The sequence below is a fragment of the Prionailurus viverrinus genome, chromosome D4, assembly GCF_022837055.1.
Source record: "Prionailurus viverrinus isolate Anna chromosome D4, UM_Priviv_1.0, whole genome shotgun sequence".
NCBI classification, from domain to species: Eukaryota; Metazoa; Chordata; class Mammalia; order Carnivora; family Felidae; genus Prionailurus; species Prionailurus viverrinus.
This window is the reverse complement of record NC_062573.1, coordinates 19,304,006-19,320,714: the sequence shown is the minus strand read 5'-3', so window position 1 is coordinate 19,320,714 and position 16,709 is coordinate 19,304,006. Positions and strand designations below refer to the sequence as shown.

General features: G+C 44.1%; 1 non-coding gene across 1 annotated transcript; it reads right to left on the bottom strand.

Moving 5' to 3' along the window:
* Positions 1-16,354: 16,354 nt before the first annotated feature.
* Positions 16,355-16,461, bottom strand: LOC125151019 (U6 spliceosomal RNA). The gene has a single exon (XR_007146582.1). It is a non-coding gene; the product is annotated as a U6 spliceosomal RNA (small nuclear RNA).
* Between the last annotated feature and the right edge of the window lie 248 nt (positions 16,462-16,709).

The window sequence follows — 16,709 nt, the reverse complement described above, 5'->3', positions numbered from 1 at the left end:
TTATAATGCGCATGCTGTATTACTACAGTAGCTGATGTATATAATTTACAAATACCCATACACTCTACATATGGCCCCGTGCACACCTGGCTATATGTAAACGCACGTACGGGCTTCCAATATAAATACAAGTTTGGGTATACAATGCGGAGAGTGCCTTAACGTTTTCACCTGTTGGGGAGCAATGAGAAGAGGAAGGACATTGGTACTCTGAGCTGGAGTCATCACCCACATCTTGTTTTCAGGAAGATGCTCATTACTAGTCCAGGCTGCTCATCCGAAGGAGCACGGCGGTGCCGGATCCCGTAGGGGTACGCGGAATGTAATAATGACCCCCGGCGTTCTGCAAAGCCAGGGCAGCTGAGGTGGTCGAGAACATGCAGGGAATTTGGAGCTGGCCAGTGTTGAGGTCGGGTTGGGGTTCTGTGGGGGACTTGCCGTGACACTCTGGGCAGAGACGTTGTCTCCACGACCGTTGGCTGTCTCATCTGAGACTGAAAGTAGTAACAATCCTGATCTCCAGGGGTTGCTGGGGTAATCAAATGAGCTAACAGTAGCAAATAACTCCCATACTCTTATAAAGCACCTGTCGCTGTACTAAGTACTTTACATGGGTTACCCCAGCATCCTGCTCAGGAAGTACCGTTACTATCCCCATTTTACAAACAGGAAACCAAGGTAGAGGTGGGTTAAATTCTTTGTTCCAGATCATAGCTAGTAAGTGACAGACCCAGTATTGAGAGCCAGGCTAACTCTAGAAGCCACATTCAGCCATGCTTTTCTGTAGTATCTCCCTAACGTGGTGTGTCAGATGCTCTGCACAGTACCTGGCACGGAGAAAAAGGTTATTATTATTCCGGTGTGGCTTCTCTCACGTACGTTACCTCACTGAGTCTTTGCTGGAAATCGGCCATCTGCATATTAGCCACAGCTTATGCAGAGGGGAAACTGAGGCTTAGAGAATTTGCCCAGAAGAACTTCCTTAGAGGGGCACCTGGGTGGCTCATTCGGTTAAGCATCCAACTCTTGATCTCAGTTCAGTTCTTGATCTCAGGGTCTTAAGTTCAGGCCCGGCATTGGACTCTGCGTTGGGTGTGAAACCTACTTAAAAAAAAAAAAAAAAAAAAGATTAAACCAAAAAAAAAAAAAGTTCCTTAGAAAACATTTTATTTGCTTTTGTGTCAGAGATTTAGTCTTATGACATGCAGATGATGCTGTTTAAAAGCTTCTGGTGAGGGGAACTGAATGGGCAGTGTCATTTCTGTCGCAGTCTCTAGAAATCAGCTCTACCCTCACTTCAGCTGGATGGCCAAACAGGATTAGGAGGGCCCGTTTATCGTTTGTCCAGGGGAGGTCTGGATACCCAGTAAAGGGGAACTTGGAATCAATTGTTGGCCAACACTGGTAGGGATCATCTGCAAATGCCCAGCAAGTTTGCTGGAAATGAAGGATCAGGCAAAACAATGACAATGTCCCACCGTTTGGAAGATGAGATGTAAGATGGCAAGTGTAGTAGCAGATGTAATGTATTTCTTTCCTCCTGTGTATATGGTTTTGAAACACATCGCTTATAAAACATCTACGGGTTCCTTTTAATTGTAGATACGGTCTGCAGAGTTCCTGCTAAAATCTCACAAAGCCTGTTCTGTGACCGAAATGTACTCCATTTTAATCCTTCTGTGGTGATGCCATTATTTTTACAGCTGTTTCTACAATCCCATATATGATTTATATGCAAGATCTGGTCTCTTTTTTATGTAAGTGTGTACTGTCCCCTGGAATCTTAGTAAATTCCCACAGGGCGGGGCCCATGTTGGCACATGGTCGGGGAGGGGGAAAACAGCACGGGGTTTGAAGACGGACGTCTCCAGACCTGAAGCCAGGGTCTACCACATGCTGACTGCATGACCTTGAGCAAGCCATTTAGTGTGTGAGCCTCTAGAGGTTACTTCAACCATACCTGGCAACTATTAGCAGCAGAAACAGAAGACACTGCATAAAAACCCATTGGGTGACTGGTTTGAAAAGGATTTGCATACTCCTGGAAACTCAGGAATTTATAATGGAGGATTTGCTTGGAAACCTTTACTCTAGAACTTCATCTATCTGCTTTATAGCACTCATGTTAGCAGGTAGGGATTAACAAAACAGTCACGGGTTTCTTGTTCTTTATTAGGTTTTTAGTTTTAATTTTTTAAGTTGGGGCACCTGGGTGGCTCAGCCGGTTCAGCGTCCAACTTCGGCTCAGGTCATGATCTCGACGTTTGTTGAGTTTGAGCCCCGTGTTGGGCTCTGTGCTGACAGCTCGGAGTCTGGAGCCTGCTTCAGATTCTGTGTCTCCCTCTCTCTCTGCCCCTCCCCTACTCACACTGTCTCTCTCTCTCTCTCTCTCTCTTTCAAAAATAAAAACATTAAAAAAATTTTTTTTCAAGTTTATTCATTTTGAAAGAGAGAGAACTTGAGCAGGGGAGGGGCAGAGAGACAGAGAGACAGAGACAGAGAATCTCAAGCAGGCTCCCCGCTGTCAGCATAGAGCCCGATGCAGGGCTCAAACCCACAAACCACGAGATCATGACCTGAGGGGAAACCAAGAGTCAGATGCTTAACTGACTGAACCACCCAGGAGCCCCTAGGTTTTTTGCTTGTTTGTTTTTTTAATTTTTTTTAATGTTTATTTATGTTTGAGATAGCACGAGCAGGGAAAGGGCAGAAAGGAGACACAGAATCTGAAACAGGCTCCAGGCTCTGAGCTGTCAGCACAGAGCCGGACGCAGGGCTCAAACTCATGAACCATGAGATCATGACCTGAGCCGAAGTCAGATGCTTAACCCACTGAGCCACCCACGGGCCTCCCTAGGTTTTTATTTTTAAATCTTTATTTGGAAATAATTTCCAACTTACAGAAAAAAAAAAGTATAAATTAATCACCTTACATACCCTTTACCCAGATTCACCTACTGTTAAGATTTTACTCTGTTTTGGGGTGCCTGGGTGGCTCAGTTGGTTAAGTGTCCAACTTCAGCTCAGGTCATGATCTCGCCATCTGTGAGTTCAAGCCCTGCATCGGGCCCTGTGCTGACAGCTTGGAGCCTGGAACCTGTTTCAGATTCTATGTCTGTCTGTCTGTCTGTCTCTCTCTCTCTCTCTCTGCCCTTCCTCTGCTCATGCTCTGTCTCTCTCACTCTCAAAAATGAATAAATGTTAAAAAAAAAAAAAAAGGTTTCACTCTGTTTCAGAGTGAGTTACACGCGAGTTACATGCTTGATGGCTTTTTACCCCTAAGTACATCAGCACATATTAAGTACATTCAGCTCCATTGAACTTCAGAGACTGGCTTCATCTATTTACACTGATACTTTTGTCTTCCGTACCATCCATATTCCAAGTTTTGTCAGTCAATTTGTAAGAGGTTTTGACCGCATGGAGTCTTGTCTCAAGGTACCAGACTTGGCCCTTGAGAGTCACAACACACAGCCATCGTGAGTAAAATTAATCTGGACTCTCTTTTGCTTTCAGGGCAAGGAATTAAAATAGGATAGAAGAAAAGTGACCTTTTTGATGAGCTCCTCCAACTTGTAGCAAAGGGCACATTCAGTGCCGTTGGAGACCTAGACCCGTTCCTTCAAACGACCAGAGAGGGGAAGGCTAAGGCCTAAAGATGGGGGAGGGGATGTCTTAGACCCGAAGGGCATGGAGCAAATGGGCGCATGAGCCAGAGCCAAAAACCATCAAACATCAGGAGCCTGATAAGCTTCACTCTGACAGGCTCTTCTAAGAGATGGCGTTATCAGCATTAGTGACTGAACATCAGCCTGCGTTCCTTTCCCTAACACCCAAGAAATTTGATCCAGTTCACAATTATACTGATAAAAATAGGCAACATTTATGGAATGCTTACTCTGAGGCAGACACTATGTTAGACACTTTACTATGCATTACCCACTTAATTCTTATTAACAAGCCCTATTGTCTTCCCCATTTTACAGATGATGCAACTGAGGCTCAGCCAGGTTATGTAACCTAACCAGGTTCCCGCCCTTACAAAGTAGGTATGTCAGGGGCGCCTGGGTGGCTCAGTCGGTTAAGCGCCCGACTTCAGCTCAGGTCATGATTTCACGGTCCGTGAGTTCGAGCCCCGCGTCGGGCTCTGTGCTGACAGCTCAGAGCCTGGAGCCAGTTTCAGAGTCTGTGTCTCCCTCTCTCTCTGACCCTCCCCCGTTCATGCTGTGTCGCTCTCTGTCTCAAAAATAAATAAACGTTAAAAAAAAGCATCCGACTTCAGCTCAGGTCATGATCTCACAGTTCATGCGTTCGAGCCCTGTGTCAGACTCTTTTCTGACAGCTTGGAGCTTGGAGCCTGCTCTGTCTGTCTCTCTCTCAAAAATAAATGAGCATAGGGTCGCCTGGGTGGCTCAGTCAGTTAAGCGTCCGACTTCAGCTCAGGTCATGATCTCTTGGTCTGTGAGTTCGAGCCCTGCGTCGGGCTCTGTACTGACAGCTCAGAGTCTGGGTCCTGCTTTGGATCCTATGTCTCCCTCTCTCTCTCTGCCCCACCCCTGCTCTTGTTCTGTCTCTCTTCATCTTTCAAAATAGAATAAATGTTAAAAAATTTAAAAATAAATAAATAAATAAGCATAACAAATTTAAATCTGAAAAGAAGAAATCAAATGTCTGTTTGCAGATAACATGATCTTATAAGTAGAAATTCCTAAAAACTCCATGAAAAAGCTGTTGGAACTAATAAATGAATTTAGTAAAGCTGCAGGATACAAAATCAGCATATGAAACCACCTGTGTTCTACACAATAACAACAAACATTTGAAAAAAAATTAAGAAAACAATTCTACTTACAATAGCATCGAAAAGAAAAAAATCTTTGGGAGCTAACTTACCCAAGGAGGTGAAAGACATACACCAAAAACTATAAAACATTAATGAAAGAAATTAATGAAAACAAAAATAAATGAAATGATTACCCATGTTAACGGATTGGAAGATTTAATATTATTAAAATGACCATGCCGCTCAAAGTGATCTACAGATTCAAAGCTATCCCCATCAAAATCCCAATGGCGGTTTTGTTTTCTTTTGTTTTGTTTTACAGAAATAGAAAACACAATCCTAAAATTTATATGGAGCTACAAAAGACCCAGAGTAGCCAAGGTGATCTTGAGAAAAAAAGAACAAAGCTGGAATCATCACACTTTTTGACTTCTAAAATTTTACAAAGCTATAGTAAATTAAAACAGCATGGTAGGGTGCCTGGGTGGCTCAGTCAGTTAAGCATCGGATTGTTGATCTCAGCTCAGGTCTCTTCTCAGGGTCATGAGTTCAAGCCCCACGTTGGGCTCCATGCTGGCTGTAGGGCCTACTTAAAAATTAAAACAAATACACAGCATGGTCCTAGCATTAAGGCAAACAGACCAATAGAATAGAATAAAGAGCCCAGAAATAAATCCAAGCATATATGATTAACTGGTCTTCAACAAGGGTGTGCAGAATACACAATGGGGAAAGGATCACCTCTTTCCAAACAAACAATGTTTGGAAAATTGGATATCCACACACAATTTTGGTCCCCTATATTACACCAGGCACAAAAATCAACTCAAAACAGATCAAAGACTTCTTAAGTCTTTGAGGATCTGCAACTTATAAATTCCTAGAAGAAAACACAGAAGGAAAGTTTCTTGACGTTGGTTTTGGCAATGATATTCTAAATATGACACCAAAAGCTCCGGCAACAAAAAATAGATGCATGAGACTTCATCATGACTACATCATAAACAGTGTTGGTACAGGGGCCCCTGGGTGGCTCAGTCAGTTGGGCATCCAGCTTCAGCTCAGGTCATGATCTCACAGTTGGTGAGTTCAGCCCCACTTCAGGCTCTCTGCTATCAGCACGGAGCCCACTTCAGATTCTCTGTCTTCCTCTCTCTGCTCCTCCTCACGCTCTCTCTCTCTCTCTCTCTCTCAAAATAATAATAATAATAATAATAATAATAATAAAAAACTTAAAAGAAAAAGCTTCTGAATTGTAAACGATCAGCAGAATGAAAAAAGAGAAAATATTTGCAAGCCACTTATCTGATAAGAAGTTAATGTCCAAAACACACAAGGAATTCATACAACTTAATAGCAAAAAACAAACAAAAACCAAATAGTCCAATTTTTAAAATGGGCAAAGGACTAGAATAGACATTTTTCCAAAGATATACAAATGTCCACTTGATATATGAAAAGGTGCTCAACATCACTAATCATCAGAGAAATAAAATCAAAGTCACAATGAGACAGGTTGGTTATTACCTACCTGGTAGGTAGGATGGTTATTACCGACAACAAAACTAAACTAAACTAAAGATAACAAGCGTTGGCAAGGACGTGGAGAAACTGAAACCCTTGTTTACTGTTGAGAGAAATATAGAATGGTGCAACCACTATAGACATTCCTCAAAAAATTAAAAATAGAACTACCATATGGTAGTTCTACCCTACTTCTGGAAGGAAGTGATCCTACTTCTGGATATATATCCAAAATATTTGAAATCAGGATCTCCAAGAGGTATCTGCACTCGCATTTTCATTGTAGCACTCTTCCCAATAGCCAAGATATGGAAACAACCCAATGTTTATCAACAGCTGAATAAAGTAAATGTGTTACATGAATACAGTGGGATATTATTCAGCCTTAAAAAAAGAAGGAAATTATAACAATTGTGACAAAATGGGTAAACCTGGAGGACATCTTACTGAGTGAAATAAGCCAGTCACAGGAACAAATACTGCATGATTCCACTTATATGAGGTATTTAAATTAGGCAAACAGAGAAGCAGAAAATGGGGCGCCTGGGTGGCTCAGTCGGTTAAGCGACTGACTCTTGACTTTGGTTCCGGTCATGATCTCACAGTTTGTGGGATGGAGCTCCCTGTCGGGCTCTGTGCTGACAGCCGGGATTCTCTCTCTCTCTCTCTGACCCTCCCCTTGCTTGTGTGCACACATGTGCACTCTTTCTCTCTCTCTCTCTCAAAATAAATAAATTTTAAAAAAAATTAAGAAAATAGAGTGTGGTTGCCAACAGCTGGGAGAGGAGTAAATGGAGTTGTTGCTCAATGGGTATAAAGTTTCAGTTATGCAAGATGAGTAAGTTCTAGAAATCTGCTGTACAACCTAGTGCCTACAGTTAGCAATTCAGTGTTATACACTCAAAAATTTGTGAACAGGGTAAATCTCATGTTAACTATTCCTGTCACAAAAGCAACAACACACACACGTACACACACACACGCACGCACGCACACGCACACGCAAAGGGGCACGAGGAAACTTTTGAAGGTGATGGATATGTTTATTACCTTGACAATGGTGATAGAATCATGGGTGTATGCATCTGTCCGAACTCACTAAATTTTATACATTAAATATATGCAGTTTTGGGTGCACAATTACATATCAATAAAACTGAATAAGAAACAACAACAAAAACTTGTTTCATCCCCCAAAAGCTTGAGATACCTGATGTATTTGTTTGCTAAATAAAACCAATCCTTTTGGGAGCAAGTAAGAGAAATGGTTTCATTCAACTTCCAGCGTAAACACAGAGACCAGAAATCATACTTCTTTTCCCATAGAACTCTGTGGAAAATTGAAACACAGGCAGGATGGGGTTGCATCTGACACGGTTTAGAAACCTGGAAAGCCAAAGAGCTGGTATACACCTGGGCAAACTCTAATTCCCACTGTACACAGATCCCAATTAAAGACAAGTCTCTTCAACAGTGGCAATGACTTGCCCTGGGCTGGAAGACGACATATGAAATTGTTTTGAACTGAATCCCCCATGAACCAGCAAATATCCTCCCCTCTCAGAGCCTCCATTTCTCTGTCTGAAAATGAGGTTAACGACACTATGCGAGAGCCTGTCTTGGGTGGGGCCCTTCAGCAACTGCTTCTCACCTGCGCCTTCCTTGGCCTGGCCTCACAAGCCCCCACCAAGTGGTTACTTTGCAGAGAGACTATTGGCTCACTTACGAAGCACATCTCTCCTACTAGACTGAAATGCTGGCTGACAGAAACCATATCATGTCCCTTTGTGTGTTGCCCAGCATAGAAATTGGCACACCATGATTATTGATCAACTACTTGGTAAATCGATTTTTTTTTATTTTTTTAAATGCGTGACACAGGGGCGCCTGGGTGGCTCAGTCAGTTAAGCGTCCAACTTCAGCTCAGGTCATGATCTCACGGTTTGTGGGTTTGAGCCCCGCATTGGGCTTTGCGCTCAGAGTCTGGAGGCTGCTTTGGATTCTGTGTGTGTGTGTGTGTGTGTGTGTGTGTCTGTCCCTCCCCTGCTTGTGTGTTTACTCTCTCTCTCTCTCTCTCTCTCTTCCAAAATAAATAAATAAATAAATAAATAAATAACAACATTTTAAAAATGCATGACACAAAGAAAAGCTTACATTTTGAGCAGCCTGGCACTTACTAGTTTGAAAGAGCAGCCACTGCCCTATTCTCAAAGATGACAAACCTTCTCATTTTTAGTTTGGCTTCTAAGCATGACCATCACCTGATAGTAACTTATTTTTGCTTCCTGTGAGTCAGAGAGCCAAAGACACCGTCCCCAAGCTGCCAGGACAGCCTTTAAACAAACGGCCCCATAATGAATAGTTTGGGCACAGTAACAGCTTTCACACACCTTGTCACATTATGGGAAAGCTCTAATTTGCCTAATGCTATGTATTAGCAAAGTCCATGTCCTATCATTTCGAAAGAGTCACTAGGAAGGCTTGCTCCGATGGCCAGAGAGAAGCCCCATGTCACAGCCCAGGAGAGCAGCTCGAAAATGTGGCAGCACAAGCAGCAACTGTGTGTCATGGAAACAAGCACTGTGTCAGCCGCTCTGCCTCCGTGAGGTTCATCTGGAAAACGAACCGTACTGAAGATTAAGTAATAGAACAGACACAATAGTGCAACGTGACTGCCAAGGCCCATATAAAGATTGGACACGGTGTTTTTGTTTTTTCCCATTTTCCAAATGGGACGCAATGGGTTTCAGAGCAGGTCTGAGAGAGGCAGCAATAACCAGGCTTTCAACTCTGGAAAGATCCATCACTCTTCCTACATGCAAGGTAGCAAACTCTAGAAAGAGGTGGGGAGAGGCAGGTCACAGGGCTTGGCATTTGGCAAAGCTGACGACAGGGAGGGCACCTGAAAGGAAGCTTTCCCAAGTACAGACCTCTGTAAAGAGGGAAAGCCCAGTTCAATCCGATGAGTACTCATTGGGCACCTGCTTCATGCTGGAAACAAGTAATAATACATTAATATTTACTGAACACCTATTATGTGTTTAGTGCTTTCGTACACACGTATCTGCTCATCCTCACACTGGTCCATTCCAGAAAGTGTTATTGCCTCAGTTTTTAAAGATGAGGTAATTGAGGTTCAGGGAGGTTGCAGGATAGACAGCCAGGAACCGGTAAGGGCCGCCCTTGACAGCCAGGTCCTCTGACGGTACATTCTATTACTCCGTGGTCAGGAGTGTGCATTCTTGTTGTTCCTGACACTACTAGTTTCCAAAACAGATATGAGGCATCTTTGGAAGGGGGTTTCCAGGGGAGATGAAGTAGAGGGACCCCAGCAGTGTGAGGCTCCTGCAGCCCCAGCTGCCTGAGTCAGACAGGTACATAGTAAGTAGTCAATAAATGGCATGCTGACTGACTGGGGTTGGGGGAGGGGGGGAGCTTGCACCCAGCACCTACCACGTGTTGTGAGAAAAGAGACCCTGGGTGTGTTCACTGCTTGTGTATATAGGGACAAGCGTTTTGCACTGTACCTGCCATGTGCTATAAGTACAGGTGTTCTGGGATCTGCTGGCTGCCAGCTAGGAGTGAGGTTTGCCACGAGTATCCACCATGGGCCAGGCGTTCTGCAGTTCTTATCGCACAGAAACTCTGTGAGTTGGGTGTGATTATTCCTATTTTGCAATGAGGATATTAGGTTCAAAGAGGGGATGCCGAGTCCACAGTTATAGGTGGAGTTAGTGGACAGGAAGGCTGGATCCCCTGCTGAGTGCTCAGGTTCCTTCTCCACTTCAGAGGAGAAACCATCCCTCCCTGTCCTCCCCCAAACCCACCATAGAAGAGCAGACTGGAGTGAGACCCTCCCCCCATCCAAGGTCTAGCCAGCTAATAATAATAATAATAATAATAAAAGACCAGCCACTTAGTGAACACTTACCATATACCCAGGTACTTGAGCGCATTGTCTCACTTAATTATTTCATTAATTTTGTCCGGGTTAGTATTCACATTAGTCAAAGGGAGGCAGCAATCCCGAGTTCCCGCGAGCGGAAAGCCAGTAAGCGACAGAGCCAGAAGGAGAATCCACTTGGACTTGACTTTAAATTCCTTAACAGGGGGTCAGCCTCTGCAGCGGCGGAGGGGCGCGGGTCTCCCACGCAGAGGCGGGGCGCGGGGAGCCGTCCTGCTCCCGGCCGTCCGGAGGGGGGCACTGCAGACCGCGCTCGCCTCTGCGCCCGCCTCCGGCCCCTGGCGCCCAGGGGCTCTGGCGACCGCGTGCGCCGTTCTGGCCCCCACCCCGCCTCCGCCACCCCCGGACCCCGAGTTCGGGCCAGCGCCACACGTGGGTGCCCCCTGCGCCCCGCCCTGCATGCGCGGTCCACTTGGACACCGAAAGGCTCCAGGGACAGGGTCTTCCGGGGTGGACGTGGCGCTCCCGGCACTGGGCCCTGCGTGGCATCTGGAGATTTAGAGGCGTCCGGCTCCCACCGGGCGGAGGAGGGGAAACCCCGGCAAAGAGCCGGGACTCCGGGAGGATCCCCTGCGTATTTGAATGTCGGTCCGCTGCTTCCCCACCCCACCCCGCCCACGCTGTCCCCTCCTCTCTTTTCTGTTCTGCGGAGTCCACACCCCACGCCGCCGAATTCTGACTTTGAACCCTTACCAAAATCCCTGCAAAACAGCATCGCTGTCCCTGGGGAGAGGACCCCACCTTGGACCAACCAAAGTGAGGTCACGTTTTCTGAAGTTACTCCCAGGCGAGTTAGGAGGCATCATCCACTGACCTTGACCCTTCCCCGCGGTCACCTGGGACCCTGGCATTTAAGGTGGGCAGTTTAACGAGGTGATAACGAAGTGAAAATGGCCTGGTAGCCTCTTGAATTTGAAGCCGGATTGAGGCTTTCTTTAGAAAGGGAATTTTATGAATAGGTTACTCCCATGGAACTCTGTTACCAGTAATAACCCCTGAATGTTAATTGGTCATAATTAGCTTGTTAAAAGTCTCCTAGACCCCTCCAAGTTCTAAGAGGACAAGGGAAAGAAAGTTTCTGAGATTTACAACTGAGAGGGAAACATCATATTACTTTCTGCATTAGGTTATACATTAGCATACTTGTTCAAGTGAATTTTCCGCTTTTAACTTTTTAATATCTTTCCAATTCCCAGCCAGTCTCTGGAAATTTAAAAAGGGGCGGCAGGAGGATTGGTGATGTGTATGCCACAGATGGCGATGGAAAAGCTGCCCAGAACATGTTGACATTTTAAAAAAAGTTAACATCCCCCCACACTTTAAAACTATGATATTAGGAACAGAGTATAATGGCAAAAGTTACTCGTAGAACATCTGTTCCTTCCAATGGGAGGATTTCTTTCCTGCCAAGAATTTATGAATTTTATATAGGAGCTTGGGTCTGTTTGGGAAAGGGAGAAGGAAGCTGGCCAAAGCAGCCAGCCCCCTCCTCTGCCCGGAATGCGAGGATATTTTGCTCCTGACTTCTAGATGGTTCGTGGGGCTGCTGATGGGGCAAGACTCACCCTTCAGAAGGAGATGGCTGAGGAAAAATCTCAAATAACTGCCATGCCTGGTTTAAAGTACAAAGGAAGGTCAAGGCCATAGGACTTGAAGACAAGATTCCCCTTCACAGGGGGCCTAATCCTTTTTAGAGGAGAAAGGAGAGCTTATAATTGGGATAACATGTAACCAACTGGTATCAGCTCATTCCAAGTGTCCCTTTCATTTTCACATTGGCCAGATAGGAGGCCATTCATTCATCTCAAAAACTGAGTCAGTCCCTTCCTCTGCAGTCAATTGTCTTTTGCTTTTGGTCAGTTGAGCCTGGTGACTGGAAATTTATCTTTCTAAAACCACCAGGGGGTTGCTCAGAACAGACATCTAGGTGAATAGGACACTAAATGGATTAGCAGTTGAAACATTAATGAGTCTCTTTTGACTCAAAGCAAGTTTATCTCAGTAGATTTCCAGTGGCCTCCTCTTCTGCAACTGAGAGAACCTTCTCTCCTGAGAAGGTACAGGTCCACCGTGGAGATCCACTTTTTACATTCCTAAGTAGGCCATTTTCACTTCTCGATCTTTAAGTGGGATGAATTTTTTTTTTCTTTTCTACTCAGAGGATTTCAAATGAAACATAAAAAAGAGTCTAATCCATTTAAGTATCAAGAATCCAAATTGCTCCTCTTTGACAGTGAGAGAGGAAAAAACCACCAACACGAAGAGTTTAGCACACTTATTCAAGTCAACAGATTATTTATTAAACACCTACAACATGCCAGGCATTTCCTTAGAAATTGTCCTGCCCCTCATTCTAGAAGCCAGCTAGACAATAAATGGCTCCAGCATATGTTACATCTCAAGTAATGATAAGGGCCATGAAAAAAAAAAAAATCAAATATGTGAAAGAAATACAGAATAACAGGGGCAGGGTGGGATGGCTTTTAGTATGGTCAGAGAACACTGCTCCAAGGAACTGACGTTGGAGTGGTCCTTCTAGAATTTTCTCAGTGGAGATGTACCTCCAAACACATAAGCATAGGTCTATTTTACCAAGCTGGAACCCACTATATAGCTTTTCTCCCTGTCTCGTTGACTTCTGAGCATTCTTCTCTGTGTGTAGAATAATATATGGCTCAAGAACATGGGAGCCGGTAGAATCAGGTTTAAATCTCAGCTTCACCGTTCAGTCATTTGATTGTAAGCTCTCTTTGCCTCAGTTTCCTCAACGTTAACACAAGGAGACTAATACTGCCTACCTCATAGGGTTCTTGTGGGAACTACAGGAGAAAAATGCGTGTCAAATGCTGAGTGTGGAAACAGCATGTAGTAAAGCTCAATAAATGTTAGCTCTTATTACTGTTTACCAGATAATCTAAATGGAGGGTGGTAGTCTGTTCCGAGGACTTATTAGGACCTACTTAACCACTGCCCTACTGTTGGACACAAAGAGTTGAACACAAACCAAACTCAGATGATGTGAAAGGAAGGAGAAACATAAAACAGTAACCACACAAAATCCAAATGGAGAAAATGCCAAATCAACACATTTTCTAAGACAGACTCCCTTCTGACATCCTTGATGCTGAACCACATCCACACATTAAAAACCTGTCCATTTGCCACCTATGCCTAGGTTAGGGCGCCCCTGGGCCTTATCTGTTAATTTATGGTCAATATATGGCCTGCTGTGCAGCCTGAGAATGAGGGCCTGGAAAATCAGGCTGGAATGAGGTTCCGCAGTGACATAACTGTGGGGTACTTAGGCCTCAGCTGCCTCATGTGTGCAAAGGAACCTTCAGGTGACATGTTCTTTGGAACTCCTTCCTTCCAGCTGTCATTTGCTTGTTCCTTGAGTACTAACTAGCTCCCAGACTGTGCTCCTGTGTTCTGAAGAGCCTTCCCTGCTTCCGAGATCTGAAATGGCCCTCTGAGTCATTTGTTCAAGCCCTGTGGCACATACTCAGATCTATTTTAGGTTGAGATCCTGTTTAGGGGAAAAGGGATTATCTTTAGATATTGGGAGCATCAGGAGAATGTCGGCAGAGCACTTTGGAAGATGGCGGAGAAGGAGTGTCTCCCATGGGCCGAGGCTGAGATCGAGGGCTCAGAGCACAGCACACCTCTTTCAGCTACTTCAGCTAACTTCCACATCGCTGTTCTCCACTGAAGGGGGCCTCAGCATGTGTGATCTTCAGCAACGGAGACTTTCTTGGGCTTACCTCTGGCCCAACTATCGAGAGGGCTGCTGCTCTTTATTTAATTACACGTAAAAGTGCTTTGGAATCAGTGAATGAAATATTTGAGAAAAGCAATGGCTTATTTACTCTTGCTGATCTTAGAGAGGCCTTGGGGTGCTGTGATGCGGAAACAGATTGTCCTTTCTTGAGTCATTTTCCAAACTGGATCATAGAGGAATGTGGTGTATTTTTAATAGAATTACAGATAAGATTACTTGTTTCTATTAGCGAGAGGGATGGGTTAGGTCAATTTTGTCCACATAGCTTCCTGTGCATCAAACATATCCCCTGTTTAGATTAAAAAATAAGCACATTCCAAGGAGGTGAAGAGCAGATAATCCTCCAAATGAAATTAGCTTTACTTTATCTGTGAGGCGGTTGTGACATGACAGAAAGAGCCTGGGGTTAGGGGCCAGGTAGACTCGGGTTCTGATCATTAGGGAGGGTGTGACCTTGGGCAGGTCACTTGACTCTTCTGGGCCTCGGTCTTCTCCACTACAAAATGGGTATAATAACAAACTCTTAAACGCCTAGTAAAATTCTGGACACATCGTAGGTGCTCAATGAATGTGAGTGTTTTCCATCCACTTCCAGCGCATTCAACCGACAACTCCAAATCCAGGTACCAGGCACATTCATCCCGACACACAAGACATGTTTTCCTGTGGTCAGTGATGATAGAGAAGCTAGAAACTGAAGGCAACAAACAAACAAATAAATCACGCGTTTTAAACGCCCAATCTAAGAAATTGTGCCTCCTCACGAAGTTTCTATTCTAGGCCTTATGTTGCCAATCTGGGAATATTGTCAAAGCAAATATTAGTTAAAAGTTGTTGACCAAGGGACAGGTAGTTAAATATTGTGTACAGCCGAGGGTAGTGTTATCACAAACCTGAAATAATTTTTCTCAAACCTTTATGTTTAAAGGGAGATGTTGGACAAAAGTATTCGAATGTGTCCTGAGGTGGTCGGTCGGAGGATTTTTTTTCTTGTCAGTTTCTTTTGTAGACCCAGTGTCTGTTTTTAAACAAAGTGCCCATGCATTCCGATTAAGGAAATAAATGAAATGTGTGTGTACCCAAACCTAGGAGTTATTTGTCAGTTCCTAAAGAGATGACTGGATCGGTATTGCTGGAGCCTAAGTAGACTCCACCATTCACGGAGAAAATCAATCTATCACATTCCCCTTAATCAGTGCAAACATTCGGCTGAGCAGTTTTATCAATTTTTTAACATACCGTATTGATTGTATATCAGGAGGAGAAACTGAAAATAAAGAACTCTAAACCTGGAAGAGGTCATGCATTTCCAAATGCAAATTGAGATCCAAACATTAAACAATAGGGATCTTCTAATCCTTTTACAAAGGCCCAAATTGCAAATCAGACTCCCAAGCCAGAGTGGCTTTGCCTAACAAAGTCTTTAATGCAAAGAATCCCTTAGGCAAAGCCTCCTCTGTTTCTACAAGCTTTGGCACCAAAAGAGCCTTACGAAGTCAGTTATGCTCCCTAGCTATGAAGCTAATTGTGCCTGAAACAAAGTCAGGTTGTCCTCCTGGTCTAGATATGCAGTCTCCAAACCATAGAAAGGTGTCTTGGATCGCAGATTAAGTTCCATTTGGCCTGAATCATTAATTCCAGCACAAGTTTGAAATATTTTGTTGAATAAGGTTGAAACCTTCGTGCCAAACCAGAATAACACGTTTTAACAGGCTTTAACATGCACCTGATAAACAAGTTGGATGTATCTAAAATAATAAGCAGTCAAGAAAATTGTAGGGGAAAAAATGGTATATGTTGCTGTAGTTAACGTGGTTGAGTCTGTCAAAGAACTATACAATCACTTTCTAAGAGAGGCAAACAGTTTCTACTGGCTAGATTGCTGATTTTCATTTAAGTTACACTTTATACCCCTCGTGGAGCCATTGTACCAGGAAAAAATAGCTGCAGACGTGCGTATTTATGTATTCTTCTTGACCCTTGTTTCCCCTACCCTTTGCACAGTGGCTGGTAAAGTAGGTCTTTGAGCAGATTATATATGTTTGAATGGAATTGCATGGGAAGAGAAAGAAGCAGAACGAAGCCTGAATTATATTTTATATTAACACTCTTATGGAATGGCTCCTATGTTCTCCAAAGAAGGGAACAGTGGTGAGTGTTATAGTGCCTGTTTTAGCTGGCTGGTAGCAGAACACTAAAAGAAGCACTGTAGAGAACAGTAAAATGCTTTTTTGGACATCAGCTGACAGGATGTTACATTGAATTTAGAACTGTCCTGTTTTTTAATCCCTCTTTTTTTTTTTTTTTGTATATGGAACGCTTCATGAGTTTGCGTGCCATCCTTAGGCATAAGCCATGCTAGTCTCCCCTGTATTGTTCCAATTTTAGTATACGTGCTGCCAAAGTGAGCACTAGCACTTTCCTTTTAAAATCATCCTTTTGGGGGTACCTGGGTGGCTCAGTCGGTTGAGCGTCTGACTCGTCATTTCGGCTCAGGTCATGACCCCAGGGTCTTGGGATCCAGCCAGAGTTGGGCTCTATGCTGAACACGGAGCCTCTTAAGATTCTCTCTCTTCCTCTGCCTCTCTCCCCCTGATCACACTTTCTCTCTCTCTCTCTCTCTCTCTCTCTCTCTCGCTCTTAAAAAAAATGAATAAAGA